The sequence below is a fragment of the Haemaphysalis longicornis genome, unplaced genomic scaffold (assembly GCF_048455015.1).
Source record: "Haemaphysalis longicornis isolate Haplotype H1 unplaced genomic scaffold, Haemaphysalis longicornis Haplotype H1 scaffold_12, whole genome shotgun sequence".
NCBI classification, from domain to species: domain Eukaryota; kingdom Metazoa; phylum Arthropoda; class Arachnida; order Ixodida; family Ixodidae; genus Haemaphysalis; species Haemaphysalis longicornis.
In genome coordinates, this window is record NW_027526225.1 from 11,875,490 (window position 1) to 11,896,204 (window position 20,715).

Genomic DNA, 20,715 nt, shown 5'->3' on the forward strand with positions numbered 1-20,715 from the left:
GTGTTGTCGCCTACGCGAGCCGCACTTTGTCCCCTGCTGAAAAGAACTATACCATAACAGAAAAAGAGTGCCTTGCCGTTGTCTGGGCTGTGCAAAAATTCCTACCCTACTTGTGCGGGCGGCATTTCTCGGTCGTAACTGACCATCACGCCCTTTGCTGGTTATCGTCGCTTGAAAATGTATCGGGACGTCTTGGTCGCTGGATTCTGCGTTTGCAGGAGTACGACTTCTCTGTCACTTACAAGTCCGGCAGCACCCACAAGGATGCTGACGCTCTGTGCCATTGTCCACAGTCATCCCCATTAGATACCTTAGCCTCTTCCGATTCCGCAACAGCATTGCCAATGGCACCTCTGCACATCACCGGACAAACTCTCCCTTCTAACCTTGTATCTTTACAACGCGACGACACGTTCTGCCCACCACTCATCGACCGGAAGGTTCAGAATGACCAACCAACGGACGTTCCCGGCGACGACTAAACAAATTTTGTCTTTTGAATGGTGGAGCTCTTTACCCCCTCAACTATTACCCCACCGGCGATATATGGGTTCCAGTAATCCCTTGTTGCCTTCGGAACAGATCTTAGAAGTTTTCCATGACGACCCCGCCGCTGGGCATCTTGCTTTCCAGAAGACTTACGACCGAATCAAAAGCCGGTTCTTTTGGCCGCGCCTTTCGGCCAGCGTCGCTAAATATGTTGCGTCATGCCCTTCGTGGCAGTTTCGTAAAAGCCAAACCTCGGCCTCTGCAGGCATGCTACAACCTGTGCCTTGTCCTCCTGCTCCTTTTGACAGTGTTGGCATCGACTTGTATGGACCTCTTCCGCTGACGCCGAATGGTCATCGGCGGATCGTGACCGCTGTAGACCATTTGACCAGGTATGCGGACACTGCTCCACTCCGTACGGGTTGCGCTTGCGAGGTGGCAGATTTTTTCCTCCAAGCTACCTTTTTGCGCCATGGACCTCCAAGCACTCTTTTAAGTGATCGTGGCAGAACATTCCTTTCGGCAGTCCTTGAGGAAGTCCTTCGATCGGCCGGTACTGCCCATAAAACAACTTCAAGCTATCACCCTCAGATGAGTGGATTGACAGAACGATTCCACCGTACCCTCTCCGATATGATTTCCTGCTACATCAACCCCGACCACAAGAATTGGGACGTTATCCTTCCCTTTGTAACCTACGCCTACAATACCGCCGTTCAAAGTACCACCGGATTTTCACCATTTTTTCTTGTTTATGGCCGCCAACCCCTTCTGTTCTGGACTCCTCTTTCTTTTCCTGCCCGTTGTCTACAACAGACAACGCAGTGGATCATTTTGTTTCCCGGCTAGCCCATTGTCGGAACCTCGCCAGATTGAGCGCTCAGTCCTGCCAGAGCGACCTAAAATCTCGCTATTACGCAGCTCACTGAGATGTCTCCTTTCATACGGGAGATGAAGAGCTGCTTTCGACGCCTCTCCGTCTGCCAGGACTGTGCGAAATGTTTCTGCCCCGCTTTATTGGCCCCTACAAAGTTCTTCAACATACCTCTCCAGTGAACTATTTAGTAGCTCCTACTTGTGCTGTCACCGACCGCCGGTGACGCGGCGTAGATATTGTGCACGTGTCACGTATGAAGCCGTTCGTCTACCGTTCTCCATCCCCTTGACTTTCGGCCAGGTGGCCGGCTCGCCGCCCGGGGGGGAAATAGTGTGAGCACAGTCTCTCAGTCTTATCGGATATCGTGTCCTGCAGTGGTCAATCTGACCACAACCTGCACCATTCAGGAACACTCCCATTACCATTATCATCTCGCCGATGGCCGCGTTCTTTTCGGGCTCCATCATTGGCTGGTGGTCACACCAAAGCCGGTTGCACCATTTCCTTGCAATAAACACTTCACCAGGACCACTGGTCGACGTCTCTCAGTATATATAAGTTGAGATCCCACCTGGCGGGCATTTTTTCTCCACTTTCTTTTTTTCACAATTCTTCATCTGTTTCATTGACCGACCACATCCTCCCCTTTGCTTTCCGAGAATTTCTTGACTGCCAACCCTTATTTCTGTATTATTTCAACGAGCCCATCATTTCCTATTCTGATTCGATACATGCATACGACGGCCTATTTTCTGGCAGTCTTGGTGTCATAGGAAGCTTAAGAGGGTGCAACGATGGTTGACCACTCTCAACATGTCGTAGACACCAGATTCATGGCCCGTGGGTGTAAAAGAATGTCCCCTCCACACCCAGTAGTCCGAGTGGCGCTGGCTATCTCGCCAAGCGCAGGAAACAAAGAATTACACCATCTTCCCTTGGGGAACCCTGATCAGGACGCGAAGCATCATGGTGGTTCTGTGTGGTTCAATTGTTTAGCCGTTATGCTGAGTGATGTGGTGTTTAGTAGAACCAGAGGGAATTCCGCATCCGGGTCCACATCGGTGGCAAAGGCACGCAAGTACTGTTGTGTTATGGTGAGTAGGCGGTGGTTCTCGAGGCGCCGAAAGTGGTCTATCATGTTCTTGTCGATATTGTCGTCTCTGTGGTAGAATCAGTAGTCTCCGTCAGCGTTGGTGAGGTAAAGGTTGTTGAGGTTGGTGCACCGGCTGAGAGCAACATACACGCCCTCCTGTTCGCAGCTTTGTCTCCTTCTCGTTCTTCTTCAGCGGTTCCCCTACGGGAAGATGGCGACGGTGGTTGAACGCGAAGCTATCTCGTCATGGACTCTTTGGTTAGCCAATCCCTAGGGGCATCCTGCCACAATCATCATCAGAGGTGCTGCAGACGGGGCATGGACGCGGGATATCCCCCGAGCAAGAGATGCTTCGTATATAAAAATACCTGGACATCAATACCACAGAAAGTGGAGGGGAAAATAGCCCCACGGGTAGCGTAGTGGTCATCGCACCAGACCGGTATTATGGAGGTCGTGGGTTAGGATCCCGCCCGGCGGTCATTTTATCTCCACTTTCTTTTTTTCTATCTAAATCCTTTATCTGTTTCAATAACCTACCACATCCTCCCCTTTGCTTTCCGAGGTTTGCTTGGCTGCCAACCCTTATTTCTGTGTTATTTCAATGGGCCCACCATTTCCTATTCTGATTCGCTACATGTGTAGCCAGGGTCTTTTTTCTGGCTCTCCTGGTGCCATAGGAAGCCTAATGGGTTTCAACGCTGGTCAAGAGGGTTCAACGCTGGTCGACTACTCTCGGCATGCCATAGACACTCGAGTCACGGCCCGGGGGTTAAAAGGAAGGTCCCCTTCACCCCGAGTAGTTTGAGTGGCGCTGGCTACCACCCCAAAGCGCAGGAAACAAAAATACCTGAACCTAAATACCCCAGAAACAGGAGAGGAAAATAGCCCCATCGGTAGCATAGTGGTCATCTCACTGGAACAGTATTCTGGAGGTTGTGAGTTCGGATCCCGCCCGGCGGGCATTTTTTCTCCACTTTCTTTCCTTCTTTCTAAATTTTTCATCTGTTTCAATGACCTCCCACATCCTCCCTTTTGCTTTCCGAAGTTTTCTTCACAGCCTACCCTTGTATTTTTGTCGACATATATAAGGATTTGTGCGTGCGTGCGTGCGTGCGTGCGTGCGTGTGTGTGTGTGTGTGTGTGTGTGTGTGTGTGTGTGTGTGTGTGTGTGTGTGTGTGTGTGTGTGTGTGTGTGTGTGTGTGTGTGTGTGTGTTTGTGTGTGTGTGTGTGTGTGTGTGTGTGGAAAATGTCCAGGGAAGCAAGCGAGGAGGTTGTCGTCTGGGAAAAGTCAATATATTTACATTATGTACAGGGAACCGTTATCAAACCTGCGTCGTCTTCGTCGTCATTAAAAGTTCCAACATTCTCCCGCCCGACCACAGTTCGTGCGAGCGAGACAAACGAAATCGGTGCTGGCACTATCAACAAACGTTAATGTTGCGCAAGTCCTGGGTGAAGATATCGGTTAGTCTGTCCTTCGTATCCCGCCGCTGTCTGCAATAATCTTTTTCTTCTTATCTTCGGTCTTCTCTTCCTGCGGGACTTCGCCTTTCTTCTGACTTTTGATCTGTGTTTCTTCATGATAACTACGTCAGGTGATGAGTAAAAAGCATAACATTTCTTGTAGTTCAAAGTGCGCCCTGACTTAAGGTGTAGTTTCTATGACGTCTTGCCTTTGTACCCGATGCACCGGTTGAAACCATGAATCTTTACGTCTTGTTCAGTGTAAACCTCCGCGGTTCCACGTTCTCCAGGTCTCTTTAGTTTACTAACACGTTTAGTCGCCTCCGTAATCGTCGATGTCATCATGCTGGCGGCCGGATGTTCGCCTGGCCTCTTTCTTGGAAGAGCGAAGGGGTGGTCTTTTGTTGGGTCCCTCAATCCGTTTTCAGGGTTTGCGGTTGTGGAGTGGTAAAAGACTTTACAAGCAGCGCGTTCGAACAGTTTGTATCTTTGAGCCCTACCATCGTGCAGTAGTAGCTGCTAAGTGGAAACATGGTCAGGCTTGCTTCGTGGTGGTGTCTCTCTACTCTCGTCTGTTGAAGTTGCCTCGACTGTTTCGTTTAGCCCATCGTCACGTAGTCGCACATATGCTCTGCACAATAGCTTCTGGTGGCAGGGAAGATCTCAAGCTCTTCTTGCACGTAGCATCTGCCAGTGATGCCTTCCGAAGCTGAGCCGTGATCGTCATTCACGATATCCTGTCCTGATGCCGATGCGGCCGACTTAGGTAGCTGCGAGATTTTATGACTTTCTCTTTATTGTGGATAGGGCGAATGCGGTTTAATGGATTCTTGAGGTATTAGCGAAGGGTGCAAAATTGTCTGGGGTATCTCAAGCGCTGTCTCAGCCGAGTTGTCATTCATAAAGATGCTTGTCGTCGGGGCTGGTGATGTAGCCAAGCTTGAAGGTTTAGCGGGTTGACAACAGAGTATCGGAATTCCCATCGAAGTTGTTGAATTATGTTGGTTCCTGTGGGTTCTAGTCTCGTCCCCAAGTTCCTTTCTCTCGCTGGTAAGACTACGTTCATATTTTGGTAAGTGTTGCCTACTTTCTTTTTTTGCTGGATGTGGCTCCTTAGGGGTGCCTCCATTTCGTCCGTTAAGTCTTATTTCCAGTAAGGCGATAATTCTGTTCGCTTCTTTCACCGACTCTAGAACATCGTCGCGTTGGCCGTCAAGTTCGGCTCCACTAACCAGTGCTTCCGGCTCCTTACTGATTCTCTCAAGTCGTTCGGTGCTGTGCTGCAGCCTGGCTAATAAAACAGCGGCCTCGACATCTTTTACTACTTTAAGAGTGGGCGTCAATTCAATGATAAGCTTCTGATTATCAAGAATGCTCCTCTGAGCAATCTGCAGCCGGTTCCGTTGTCTGGACGCCTCCTCCTTGGTTCAGCCTGAGCAATGCGGTAGAATAGTAAATTTGCGCTCCATGGCTCACCTCGTGGTGTGGCTTGACGTCCCGTGTTTCGGCACCATGTAGTAGAACGTCCACGGAGGCAAGGCAGGAGGCCGTCGTGTGGGAAATACCAATATATTCACAATATTGTACAGGGAATCGTTCAATGCACAGCCATCTTATCGCCTCGCTTGGTCGTCTGCGCCTTCTTCTTCACCGCCTATGCCTGAGCTACGTACCTGGGTCGTCTTCATCGTCATTAAAAGTTCCAACAATTAATATATATATATATATATACATATATATAAATATATATACATATATATATATATATATATATATATATATATATATATATATATATATATATATATATATATATCATCACCATCCTATCTACGCCCACTGCAGGGCAAAGGCCTCTCCCATTATTCTCCAATTACCTCGGTCCTGTACCAACTGTGACCAATTTATCCCCGCCAACTTCTTGATCTCATCTGCCCACCTAACTTTCTGCCGCCCCCTGCAACGCTTGCCTTCTCTAGGGATCCACTCTGTTACCCTTAATGACCGGCGGTTATCTAGCCTTCGCATTTGGCAAGATTTGAAATCGGCAATGGCCAAAGTAAAAACGCAGTATACTGTAGTTACGGGGAACTTCAATGCTAAAGTAGGCAAGAATCAGGCTGGAGACAAGGCAGTTGGGAACTATGGTCTCGGCTGTAGAAATAGCAGGAGGGACCTACTAGTTGAGTTTGCAGAACGTAATAACCTACGCATAATGAATACCTTCTTCTGTAAACGGGAGAGTCGGAAGTGGACCTGGAGGAGCCCGAATGTAGAGCACAAAAATGAAATAGACTTCATATTATGCGATAACCCTGGCGTCGTGCAGGATGTGGAAATGCTCGGAAGGGTAAGGTGTAGTGACCACCATATGGTAAGATCTCGAATTAGGCTAGATCTGAGGAGGGACCGCAACAAGCTAGTAGGAAAGAAGCCGATAAATGAGCTAACAGTAAGACGTAAAGTAGAAGAATTCAGGATCGCGCTGCAGAAGCGATATTCCGCCCTTAACGAGGAAGCCGGGCTTACGACACAGGAAGCCAGCGACAACCTTACACGCATTCTCACGGAGTGCAGTAGAAGTCGGGGGCACTATGGCTAGACAGGATACTGGTAAACTTTCTCAGGAGACGAAAGATCTAATCAGGAAACGGCAAACCATGACAATCTCTACTGCAGCTGACAGAATAGAACTAGCCGAGCTGTCGAAGTTAATCAATAAGCGTAAGACAGCTGACATACGGAAATATAATAGGGAGAGGATCGAATACGCTGCAAAGAACGGAGGTAGCCTAAAAGCAGTGAAGAGACGTCTTGGCGTGGGGAAAAATCAGATGTATGCACTTAAGGATAAGCAAGACAATGTCATCACAAATAGGGATAAAATAGTCACAGTGGCCGAGGAGTTCTATAGGGATCTGTACAGTAGCCGGGACATACAGGATAATGCCGAACGAGACAGTAGTTCAGAGGAGATAGACATCCCACCAGTAACGACCGAAGAAGTAAGGAAAGCTTTGAAAGAAATGAAACGGGGCAAAGCACCCGGTGAGGATCAGATAACAGCAGTCCTCTTGAAGGATGGCGGAGAAATTGTACTTGAAAAACTGGCAAACCTGTATACGCAATGCCTAATGACCGCAAGTGTACCGGAATCTTGGAAGAACGCGAACATCATCCTAATCCATAAGAAAGGCGACATGAAGGACTTGAAAAATTACAGACCGATCAGCTTACTGTCAGTCGTCTACAAGGTATTTACCAAGGTAATCGCTAACCGAATCTCTGCAACCTTAGATTTCAGTCAACCTAAAGAACAAGCAGGGTTCCGTAAAGGTTATTCAACAATGAACCATATTCACACGATCAATCAGGTGATAGAGAAGTGCGCTGAGTATTCTGAACCCCTATATATAGCCTTCATAGATTATGAGAAAGCATTTGACTCGGTCGAAACCCTAGCAGTCATTCAGGCATTACGGAACCAGGGGGTAGATGAGCATTATGTAAGAATACTAGAGGATATCTATAATGGGTCTACAGCTACCATCATCCTCCATAGGGAGAGCAGTAAAATACCTATAAGGAAGCGTGTCAGACAAGGAGACACAATCTCTCCAATGGTATTCACAGCATGCTTACAAGAAGTATTCAGAACGCTGGATTGGGAACAGGTGGGAGTAAGGGTTAATGGAGAATACCTCAGTAACCTCAGATTTGCTGATGCCGTTGCCTTGCTAAGTAACTCGGCGGACGAATTGCAAAGCATGCTTTCCGCACTGGGCGAACAGAGTAGAACCGTGATCCTGAAAATTAATATGCAGAAAACTAAAGTAATGATCAATAACCTCGGGACAGCACAGCAGTTTGAGATAGATGGCGAGGCAGTGGAAGTGGTAAGCGAATATATATACTTAGGCCAAGTTGTGACCCCAGATCCCAACCATGAGGCAGAGATAATTCGAAGGATCAGAATGGGGTGGGGTGCATATGGCAGACATTCTCAGATAATGAATAGCAGCCTATCATTGTCGCTGAAGAAGAAAGTGTATGACAGCTGCATCTTACCGATACTCACCTACGGGGCAGAAACTTGGAGGCTCACTAAGAGGGTTCAACTTAAATTGAGAACGACTCAGCGGGCAATGCATGTGGGCACGGCATGTGGGCAGGGACGTGGGCAGGGCATGTAATGCGAAGGCAAGATATGTATATATATATATATATATATATAGTGGGCATTTGGAGTGAACTGATGTGATATTTATGCGTGGAAACAACATAATCATTGTTATATTAGATATAATCAGCGTGGGACACGTCGAGTCAATCCCTCTGTTCCTTCCACTCGTCCAAACCCATCACCACCATCATCTGTGAATGACCATCATCATCCCCGGACTGTTCCGTCTTTCGGTGGCCTGTGCTCGTCAGCCTAATTAAAAGTGGTCCTTTAGCATCTCGGAGCTGCGTCTCTCAAGTGGTGGAGAGTGCGCTCGATTCCTCCGTCTACTTCTCTCGGTTGCACCGCTGGAGCTTCGGTCAGGTCGGCGACTGCCGGTGGCAGACATCCCCATGCAGCACGAAAGCAGCCGTGGTGCTTCCAAGGCAGCAGCTCCTGCTCAGCCTGCCTTTACTATCACCACTCCCCAGCGTGATCCTCCGGACTTCGCTGGCCTACGGGGCGATGATGCGGAAGAATGGCACAACCGCTTCATTCGGGTGAGTTCATACAACCGGTGGAATGACAGGTTGAAAATCCACAACGTTGCCTTTTGCCTAACCGAAGTAGGGAAGACGTGGTTTTTCAACAATCGGGACACCTTCAACGATTGGCCGAGTTTCACTCAAGAGTAACACGGATGGTTTTTGGTACATCGTCTGGTCACTCCGCAGCCAAGAAGCAACTTGACGCTCGGGTGCAGCACGCGGAGGAGACATATGCATCCTACATTGAGGATGTCTTCGCGCTCTGCCGTCGAGTTGATAAAGATATGCCCGAAACGTACAAGGTGCGGCACATCATTAAATAGATCTACTCTTTTGCTTTCAACGCTATGGCGATCCAAAATTCCACTCCCGTTGCCGATGTGCGAAGCATTTGTCAGCGCCTTGACAATCTTCAGGCTATCCGACTCCAACCCGATCTCTGGACTATCGGCTCCTCTAGGAGTTCAGAGCTGCGTTCTTTGATTTGGGCCATCATTCGCGAAGAGTTACACCACCGCGATGCACCCTGTCATTACAGCAATCCGTTCAATGATGTCCACGCACAAGGGTTGCGTGACGTAATTAGAGAGGAGCTCGCAGCAGTGACAACCGTTCCGCAGACCTCCCATTCTACTTTAATTCACGTGCCTACATACTCGAAAGCTGCTTCAAGGCAACCTGTGGCCACCGAGCAGATTGCCCCTCCAACTCCTCACGGCCAGTTGACCACCATTTCTACGCCTTCCGCTCCACCGTTTTTTCGTTCAGCGTGGCGAGCACCGCGTCCTATAAATGACCGGCCTGTCTGCTACTCCTGTGGCATCCGGGGGCACATTTCCCGCTTTTTCCGTCAACAGCAGCTAGACGAGAGGCGCGGCTACGCCCCTTACGAGCCGGACTACTACAGCTACTCTCCTCGTCAGCATGCACATTCACCATCTCCTCGCCGCCGATCACCGCCTCCTGACAACAGGGACCTTCCCCGGGACTCCCGGCCCTCTCGCCGTCGTTCCCCTTCGCCCTTCCAGCGTGCTTTGTCTCCTCTTCGTCCCGTTTCCAATACTTCCAACCAGCACCCGGAGATGCTGGAGTCTTTGGAGGTAAACCTGCATCACCTGGAACATCCACAAGTCCTCCAGAACTTCCGTCTAATATGTTTTCGGTCTTCGTCGAAGGAATTCAAGTAGAAGCGTTAGTTGATACCGCAGCTAGCATTTCTGTTATTCATGCTGATTTGTGTTTACGTCTCCACAATATAAAGACTCCGTATACTAGTCGTCGCTTGCGTGGCGCTAATGGGAATGACATCACACCTTTTGGCTATTGCATCGTGCGTGTTTTAATCGGAGAAGTCCGCCATCACATTCAGTGTGCTGTTCTGTTTCCCTGCGCCCAAGAACTCATCCTTGGTTGGGACTGTCTTTTTTCTGCCTCGGCTGTTATCTCCTGCTGTCAACCAGCTATCCACATCGCCGACATATAACTACGAAATTATCAGGACGCACCACGCCAAACACTAAAATAGAATGCCGATCACGTTTTGGCAGCCGGTCCCGAAGAGGATATTCTGTCGGTAACATCAGACGAAATTGTCGACGGTGACGTGGTTGCAATTCCGTGCAGTCGACTTTTGCCGCAATGGATTGCCATTGCCACCTGCCCTTTTTGGTTCGTGAGTTGGTCCGCAGCCTTGGTTGCCCGTAACACCACACATTTACCAATACTATTGTCACATGGAACTACTACAGCTTCAGTGGCCCACAGCAGCCCTGCAGCAGTCGTTTTCACTGGCAAGCGTTCTTCGAACAACCCGTCGTCTGCTTCGCCTGGTGATTTGTCAGCTCTTGCGGCCACTCTCCGTCCCGACCTAACACCAAACCAGACCAAGTTATTGTACAAGCACCGGACTTCGTTTGACATACATTCGCCTGGCCTCACACAGACCACTGCCACAGAGCATCGAATTGAAACAGATGGATTGGCTGTGATCCGAAGCAGACCTTATCGTGTCTCCTCGTTTGAGCGCAAGATAATTGAAGATAATGTGGCCGATATGCTAAACCGCCAAGTCATTCGCCAATTTCCAAGTTCATGGTCATCCCCCGTTGTGCTGGTCGAGAAAAAAGATAAGTCTGTGCGTTTCTGCGTCGATTATCGGGCGCTTAATAAGATTACGCGAACGAAGTATATACTATGCCCCGCATAGACGACGCTTTAGACTGTGTTCAAGGGGCCAAGTACTTCTCCAGCTTGGATCTTCGATCGGGGTACTGGCCAATCCCGATGCACGAAGCGGACAAAGAAAAGACGGCATTTATCACCCCAGATGGCCTTAATGAATTTAATGTGGATCCGTTCGGCCTGTGTAATGCCCAGGCTACATTCGAACGCATGATGGACACTGTGCTTGGTGGCCTCAAATGGAAAACGTGTATATTTTATCTAGACGACGTGGTAATCTTTTCGTCCACATTTTCGCAGTATCTCGAGCGCCTTGATCAGGCGCTAACTTGCCTTTCTAATGCCGGTCTGCAAATGAATACTAAAAAAATGCCATTTTGCTAGTAAGAGCATCAAAATGCTGGGACATGTCGTTTCCAAGGATGGTATACGCCCGGACCCGGATACGACGGCTGCTGTTATCAGTTTTCCTCGGCCACTACAGCAGAAAGATTTGAGAAGCTTTCTCGATCTTGCGTCGTACTTTCGGCGTTTTATCCGCAATTTTAAACGCTCACTTCCCCTCTGCGCAAGCTTTTACGAGCCAACGTGCCCTTCGTCTGGACGAACGAGTGCCAGGAAGCTTTTCATGCACTCAAAGACGCCCTTGCGTCCGATCCCGTCCTGCATTATTTTAACGAGACAGCACCCACTATACTGCACACTGACGCCAGCGGCTGCGGCATTGGTTCTGTTCTCCTGCAGCATAATGCTCATCATCGCGAAAGGGTGGTCGCGTACGCCAGTAGTCGCGCCTTCACACCAGCAGAGCGGAACTACAGTATCACCGAGCAAGAATGCCTCCCAGTTGTTTGGTCAATACAGAAGCTTCGTCTCTACATATACGGCCGTCATCTTACCATCGTCACAGACCACCATGCCCTCTGCTGGCTATCGACAATGAAGAATTTGTCTGGGCGCCTAGGCCGTTGGGTGCTGCGTCTGCAACAGTACAACTTCACCATTACGTACAGCCTGTAAAAGGCTTGTCTATAACACAGCTTTCGTACTCTCAGCCTTATCCTGCCCCGCCGGTGCGGGATTTGAATAAAACTACTGATGAATTCTGAAGTCTTAGTCCTTCGCTGTTGCCTCCGACATGTTTGGTACGAGTATGTTTCGGCAGTTTTCGGATGTGGCTGGTTGAAGTTGAAATCGCTGTTATAGACAAGCGTTTTACCGACTGTACAAATCCGGTAAAAAGCATCTGGGTGCCGACGCACTGTCGCGGTGCCCCATATCCTTCTCGTCGCAGCCGGCCGTGTCGCAAGCCTCTACCGACTCCAGTCAGCCGTGTTTACCCATGGCACGCCTCAACTACGCTTCTGTGCCAGACTCTACTGAACTGCAAACGAACAGCGCGCAGACTCTTATTGACGCATTTTAATCGACCGCTTCCTGGATCCGTGCAGCCACCCAATAGCCGCTTGTGACGTTAACTTCGTCTATTTATGATCATAATGGAGTTCTCTGCCGCGCAAACCACGATCCTGCTGGCTACGAAAAGGTTCCTGTAGTTCCCCGTCACCTCCGCCGGCGCAAACTCGAGGCTCTTCACGATGATGCCACTTCTGGACATGTAAGGTTTCATAAAACATACGATCCCGTTCGCAGTCGATTTTTCTGGCCCGGTCTCTCTACCAGTGTCGCACAATACCTGGACTGCTGTGTTTCGTGCCAGCACCGCAAGCGATCGACGTCACCCCCTGCCGGTTTGCTTCCATGCCCCTACACTCCCTTTGAAGCCGTAGGCATAGACTTGTACGGGTCCTTACCTCCCACAACTGATGGTTTCCGCTGGATTATGACGGCTGTGGATCATTTGACCAGATACGCTGAGACCGCTCCCCTTCAATGTGGTAGTGCTCAAGAAGGCGCTGCAGTTGTATTAGGCAGTATCATCTTGCAACATGGCGCACCTCGGGTTCTGCTGAGTGACCGTGGCAAAACATTCCTTTTCCACGTCCTTGCGGAAGTGCTTTGGGCTGCCGAAACCGTCTATAAAAGTCTTGTAGTTACCGTACCCAGACGAACGGACTCACCGAGCGTTTCCACCGCACCCTATCCGACATGATCTCGATGTACGTCAGCCCGTACCACAGCAACTGGGACATGCTCCTACCTTTCGTGACGTTCGCATATAATTCAGCTGTCCAGCGCACTACCGGTTACTCGCCCTTCTTTCTTGTTTACGGCCGTCCCCCCTCTTTTGCTCTGGACACCACCTTTTTCTCGGCTCCGATACTCGCTATTTCGCCTTTTCACAATCAGTTCACCCAACGTATCGCTCACTGTCGACGTGTGGCAAAAGACCGCACCGAATGCAGCCAGTAAGAACGGAAGGCCAGGTGCGACTCATCCCACCGCTCCGTTCAATTCTCCAAAAGGACGAGGTCCTTCTTTGGACCCCTGTGCATACTCCAGGACTCTGCGAAAAGTTCCTTCACCGCTACCTGGTTCCCTACGTTATCATTGAACAGGCCCCAATGAGAGCTCGCTTCTGGGATAGTTGGTACATTATTTCTTGCAAAAACACTGAACTAAATTGCAATTACGAAGACGAAGGACGGCGGAACACACGATGCACACTTACGAAAGCGCAAATAAGTAAGTGCGCTTTCGTAAGCGTGCATCGTGTGTGTCGCCGTCCTTCGTCTTCGTAATTTCAATTTAGCGCAGTGTTTTTGCAAGGAACAGACCTCACCAGTTAATTATCGCGTGTCGCCAGTGGATACTTCACCGGACCGTCGGCGACGTGGAACTGAAATAGTGCACGTTTCACGGTTTAAACCGTTCACCCGTCGCCAGCTGTAACCCGGTACGGCCAGGCGGCCACAGTCAGCATCGGGGAGGGGAGGGGGGGGAATGTGTGGGCATTGGGAGTGTACTGCTGTTATATGTATGCGTGCAAGCGACATGATAATTGTTTTATCCAGTGTGGAACATGGCGGGTCAATCCCTCTGTTCCTACTACCCGTCCAAACCCATCGCCACTGTCATCTGTGTATAACCATCATCATAGCCGGGCTGCTCCGTCTGTCTCGGTGGCCTAGGCTCGGCAGCCTAATTAAAAGTGGTCCTTTAGCATCTCGGAGCTGTGTCTCTCAATATATATATATATATATATATATATATATATATATATATATATATATATATATATATATATATATATATATACATACATATTAATATATGCCCATGCGGCGGCCGGTTTTTTTAACAGTGAAAAGCAAGAACATTTGTGTACGAGATTTCTTCGGAAATGGAAGATCCACCGGTGGCCAAAATTAATCATGAGCTCGCCACTACGGCGCGCCTCATCGTCTTTGTAGCGTTGATGGGTTAAACCTCTGAATAGAAAGTTTTAGCTGGCCGTTCTTGACGCTCCGCTATGCTCCCGACCGCCCGCTAAGCACAACCGCACGGTCAGTAGCAGAAAGGCTTTTAGCTAAGCGATAACCGTATCTCCCTCGATGGGGAATGATTCGCGTCACTCGTCGTGCCTTTTGCGTGTGTAATCCAAAAAATCATCGCGCAGTAAAGATGCGCCTTGGAATTCGGTCCCGCAAGTAATGTAAAGTACTGTGTTTAGTACTATTTAATACATTGTAGTCGCTTACACGGTTTAATGGTCCTAAATTTTTTTCAACAAGCCGATAAATTTTGGAATAACCAAGAAAAAACTGACTTTCTCTATGCAGCATAGAAGCAGCCCCGCGCTTCGGTCGATGTTTTGCGCTTCCGTACTAAAGCTCGTTGAGGAGTGTGGCACATTTGCCTATTCGGAAGAGCTTTTTCGCGATTTTGTCGCTCGCGTTTCAGGTAAAGAAACGGAGTTCGCGGGAGCGCGCTCGCATTGCGGGGCAGCCATGTTGACATCCTGTTCGGTAAGGTAAGCTTCCGTGACTGTCCCCTAAGAAGCCTGGGTTAGCGGAGCGGGGCCGGGCTCCGACATCGCCGCTAGCGCTCTTGCGCGCCACGCACGCAAAATGGCGCTCCAGCTAGGTATTGCAGCGGAGTGGACCGTCAGAAACGGTCAGCTAAAACTCTCTAATCATTCAATCAATTTAAATCCTCATGTGTAGTAATACAACGAAGCTTTTTAGCAAATCGTAATTTTTTGCGCCCGCAGTAAAAGTAGCAAAAAATTGTTAAGCGCGCGCCCGTCAGCACGGGCCTTGCGGTGACCACCTGGCAGTTAAAAAAACGAGTGACCGCTCAGCCCTCTTGTGTGCTGGTCTCGCAACCATTCCCAGCGTCCCAGTTGCACTTTTGTCACGCCCAGCACCCCCATGTAAGAAGATTGGCCAAGATATACCATACAAATATTCAAGGGTTCGCCGTACTTGTGGCAACACTTGCTCGAACATGAAAACACGTCGTTGCTTACGCCCTTTCGAGGTGATATCCAAAGATTATCATGTAGAGAAATAAAAGTAGGTCACACTTCTAGCAACAATGATGGAGTGAAATTCGTTGCGTCAGCAAAGAAGAGGAAAATAGGCTGCTATCGTGCACTTAAATCCTCGTTATGGCCTTGATAGGTGCGTACAGCTTCGTTGCCTTCAAATCTTTCGCGTTAGTGTGAGCTTTCTTCATGTCATGTTTTAGTGCGGATTTCTTGAGTGAATATTAAACACCCCAGAGAGAATTTTTGCCCAACGCTGAAGTACTGCTATATTGTTCCACTATGCCTCTATTACCTGACAATCTACAATGTTTGATCTGCTATTTCGGGATAAAGAACCTTTTACCTCCGATCGCCGTTGCAGCACCAATATTGTACGGGTGGCAGGTATTGCGCAAAATAAAAGAATTGAAGTGCACCGCGAAAAATACCGCAGAGTACAGTTTCCGCACATACTTGCATGGATGCGCCGTCGTTGTCGCGGCTGTGCTGTTCTCGAAGGATAAGGTATCAGAACGTACCACAGGCACTTGCCGGCCAGTTGAGTCTCTGGATCTGCGTGCATGCCTGTGTACTTGACGTACAGCTTCCGGGACTTACAACTGCTCTCGAACCGTTTGCGCATTAACGAGCGCCTGCTACCTGCTCCTGGCTGCACGAACGTTCGATAACGAGGCTAACTTCATTGTGGCTGGACAAAAGCACCCACCTTAAGGTGGCTGAACAAAAGCCCCTCGAAATACAAAACAGTGCAATAAACGCTGTGGTGCCCTAAGGGAATCGAGTAGGCAGCGGATAGCTCAGCGCGAGAAGCAAGACCACTTTATTGCGAGGTGAATTTGTCAAAAGAACACTTGCGAGAGTGACATAACACAAAGAGACGAATATATAGATTGTTGGTTTTGAGAGTATTGTTGGGTTTGATCGTAACTTCTCATTGAGTCGTGTTTGTGCAATGACAATAAGTGTCCTCTGACTATACAAGGCGCCCCGCGCGTCGCATTTACCTAAAACGGTCGGTAAAATAGTGTGCATCGATAATGGAGGAAAAATAAAAAGGTTGGCCTGAAATTCGAACCGGGGTACCAATAAATGGGACTCCAACCACACCTCATCTCCCCCCCCCCCCTCTACCATGGTTGTCGACCACAAGCGCGTTGTGGTCCCCACATTATGTGACTTTCTTCTCTTGATGGAAACTCGCGTTTTTTCTCTCCTCTCGTACTCCCTTTTTTCAGTCTTTGTTTTTTTCTTTTATTACCTAATTTCCCGCCAATCTTTGCGCTGTTACCATCTCCGTCCGAGTGGTCACTGCCTTTTCAAGCCTGCGTTTGCTTTGTTCACCATCTTTTACACACAGTAATCGGCGCTTCGCAGCAACGTGCTTACGCGGCAGGAGGGGACTCGTTCTTGTTGCGTTCTTTACTCACGCAAGTGCCGAACTTAGAGGCCGACTGTCAGAGAATTCGCACAGGGTGCCAGCAATAATAACGTGCCAATCTCTTCTGAAAACCCCTTCCACCGCCCTCTCCCTCGCTCTGGGCCATTTGAGAAATCTTAGTGACGGCATTGAGACGCCGCTGGCCCCGAGACCCCAACATTAGTTGTAACACCTATCTTGGTGATGTGTTTAAGGTTGAAGGGTAAGAAAAAGCAACGTTGGCCATCGAAGCCAAGGTCAGCCCCGGCAGATGGGCTCCCTGCCGTTTACCAGAAAGGGAGCTCCGTGACCTCTTCAGCTATCATGGAAGTGCTGACGGAGAAAGTACCCCCGTTCCCTGCTTTTATACTGTAGCATATGGTACTCTCTAATCCTCCCCCAACACGACGATCGAACCCTGAGAAGGGCTTGCACCGAAGTAGTCACTTTTCCGCCACTTTCTTCTCAATTTTTTACGATACCCGAAAACTTTGCTTGTTTTGTGGTAATACACTCCGTATGGAAAGATCCACCGATCGCCAATAAATCAGTCTTTTTGTAACTAAGTTAACAGACAGTGTAATTGGCATAAACTGCAAGGCAAAGAATATAACATCAGCTGACATCCTCGTTGAAGTACAAACTAAAGAACAGTCTAGTAGCCGTTTGGGGCAAACTGACATGCACAATATCAAAGTAACTGCCACTACACACCGAAGCTTAAACAGCTCTCAAGGCGTAATCTCTGAACTTGACCTCCTGAAAGAAACTGATTCTGATAATCTAGATGGCATGCGTGACCAAGGAGTTACTGCAGTCAGGATAATAACAATAACACGTGACGCAAATAAAAAATCTACGAAGTATGTGATACTAACTTTTGATCGGAGCACTATTCCCAAGCTCGTCACTGCAGAATTCTTGTACTGCGAAGTCCGAGAACAATTCACGACCCACGCCGATGTTTCACATGCCAACAGTGCGGGCAGAGTACAAACTTTGGTCGCTGACGTCTAACGTGCCCCAAGTGTGCACAAGGTGACTTGTCTCAAGACTGTAAAGCGATCAGCTGAAATGCGCCAATTATGACACTGAACCTAAACGCAACCATAACATCACCTACCAGAAGAGCGGAGAAAGCATGCCATTTTCTCCTTGGTATGTTAAGTCGGCTGGCCGAGGGCGGAGCCGTGTCTGGTGTCAGTGACGACCCAGTACAGCAGTGCTGACTTGGTCACACCTCGACCCCGCTGAGCTCCCTTTGGCTGCCCAAACGTCGCCACACTGTCTGTGCCTGTGGCAACAGTGGCGACAAACACTGCCGGAGGTGTTTGGGCGTCTCCCGTGTCTTGCAATCATCCCCGGTTTTCTGAGGGGCTCGAGAAAATGGAGACTGGAGAAAGAGAATTACTGTATTGAGGTAACTAGGCCTGATGCCCTGGAGGGAGACAAAACAGGTAGCGAAAACAGGATTTCAGCCGATGCTCCCTCTTCGCACGGTTCTCTGCATACCCATGCCAAAGTTCGCTGTTCATATGGGGTTCACAGTTCACCCGCTTTTTTTGTTCTAACTTTTGTCATAACCCAGGCAGATGGAGCGTGTTTCGTGCACTCTAAGGGGAGTCGGACAAGCTGTTACACCATTTACAACGGACCATTTTCAAGAGCGCATTCAGTAATCATTTCAAAGGTTGGTGGATCTTACCGCCACCGGCGTATGTGTTCAGATTAGGATGTTGTAGCGGGCCAGGCGGGCTCCGCCTTCCACGCCCGCCATGCCGCGTTCTGCTCTCCCAGGGCGTGTGGCCAACAAAGACACCAACTCTCTCGCAGCACGGCCGAAAGAGCCTGACCCACCAGCTGCTCATGGGGCGCCGTCGAGGAAATGGACGAAACGCCGTCCCCGGTTGCAACACAGCTGCGAAGGAATCGGCAACCCTCAGTTTCGCGTAGAAAACAAATAACAAGAATAAGAGGTCTACCACGTAACAAATAACCAAAGTGAAATGAGCAAATAAGCACAATGTTCCCTAAAACGAAATCTATGCGGCAAAACATTGTACAGTGGAATTGTAAGGGCCTGTTAAAAAATGTTGACATTTTTGAAATATGGTCAGAACACAACACAGATGTAATGTGTCTCCTGGAAACACATCTGAACGCAAATCATGCACACATTAAAACACAGTACACGGTGTTTAAAAAGGATAGAGATGCCTACACTCACTCCTCTTATTCTCTCAGTGTGGTGACAGACCTGTCTTGAACGAAGCATCATAAGAACGCAGGGTTCAACTCGGTCATAAACACTAGCATGACAGCATAGTCGATGGGGCTCAAAATTACAGTCTGTTTATTTTCTGGTCATTGTAGAATAGCCGGAAATTAGGCTGCTGATAGGGAGGCAGCTGCTGTTGGTCTTCGTAGAGATGTAGATATTACATCTGTGCATTGCTCTGACCTGAAATCGCTCATTAAAAGAATACTCCGGGAACATTGGCAGAAACACTGGGACACGCAAACATAAAACAAACCATGCAATCAACCCAAAAATAGGTGGCACATAACAGAACCACTACACAATTCTGTATAAGTTGCTCTTTGTCGTTCAAGAATAGGGCACACACATGGCACACATAGATAGCTTTTGAGTGGAACACCTCGACCAAAACATGATACATGTGGACGAGATCTCTCTGTACTCCATATCTTAGTTGAATGTAAAGTACTTAAAACACAAAGACAGCGACGCTTCACTAATATATACACACAACACAAACCACTACACCCGGCACACTTTCCTCTGATGAAGGAATAATCAGTTACAAAAAGTATTAGGCTAGTTGGCTGAGGTTGGTTTTTTACTCCTGTCCTCCTCAGTGTCCTGCTCACCGCCTGACAAGGCAGTAAGGGTGACACGTTTTTATTTCACTTTTTCATTACACAGGTACTTCTTCCTTACACTCAGGGGAGTCGACCTTTCTTTTACTAGGCGCAAACTCCCCGAGGCACCCTGTTTTTAGCCCAAATCTTTTTCTATGCGCTCAAGTTGTTTTATTAAATTTTACTGACAATCATTGGCCTTATACAAAAACTCTACATAACCATCTTTTAACGGAAGCGTGCAGCGTATTACTCTACCTGCGACATTAGGCAAGTGCTGTTTTGGTGAGCTTTGGTCTAACAGCCCTAGCGCCATTATACACAATGATCATCATCATCCTCATATTGTTTTTTCGAGCAGCTACATGAACAGCTAGTCTAGGCGATAGGTCTGCAACTCGCAGCGAGACAGGATTTTTTCCTTCTTTTAGAAATGGTACGACGACAGCCTTTTTCCCTGTCCTTCGAAATTCCCAGGAATTTTACGACTGTTCGGCCTAACTCAAGCCCGTGTAAGTTGGCCAATGATTTTCTGTCCGGCGTTTTTCAGCAGACGTCTTGAACCCGCGTGAAAATGTTAGAATTTTGGCCCTATACTTCCGTACTCCAGTGGCTATCCAACGGGCACACTCCGTCGGAGAGTAAATCGGCTTACGTTCGTACGGCCATATTCCAGCCGTAGAGCTCCGGTCATTCAAAAGCTACCCACATGCGGCCGAAGTACCACCTCCGAAAGACAGACTAGATGCGATCGTCGGATTTCAGCCTAACTAGAGCTGCCTGAATTTCGTGCTATGCTACGCGCATCCCAGGTGTCACAGAAAGTGTGTCCCGAAACCGGCCCGTCTATGGCCGCTTTCTGGCACATCCGGCCAGCATCCAGATTCTGGCAGCCACTCGTCATACGTTGAACAGCCAACATTCGGCAGCCAGCCCTTCGGAATTTCTACCACCGCCCGTGTTCAGACACACACCGGCAGGTACCCGGCTGCCAGATAAACACTTTCCTATTGGCTGCCGATGTTCAGAAAGAGAACGGCCGAAGTACAGACTTGGGGCATTCGTTTTTCCATCGAGGACGTTGTTCAGCCTCATCACGCTAAGCGACCGGCAGCAGAATATTATTATTTTTGTGCCAATTGGT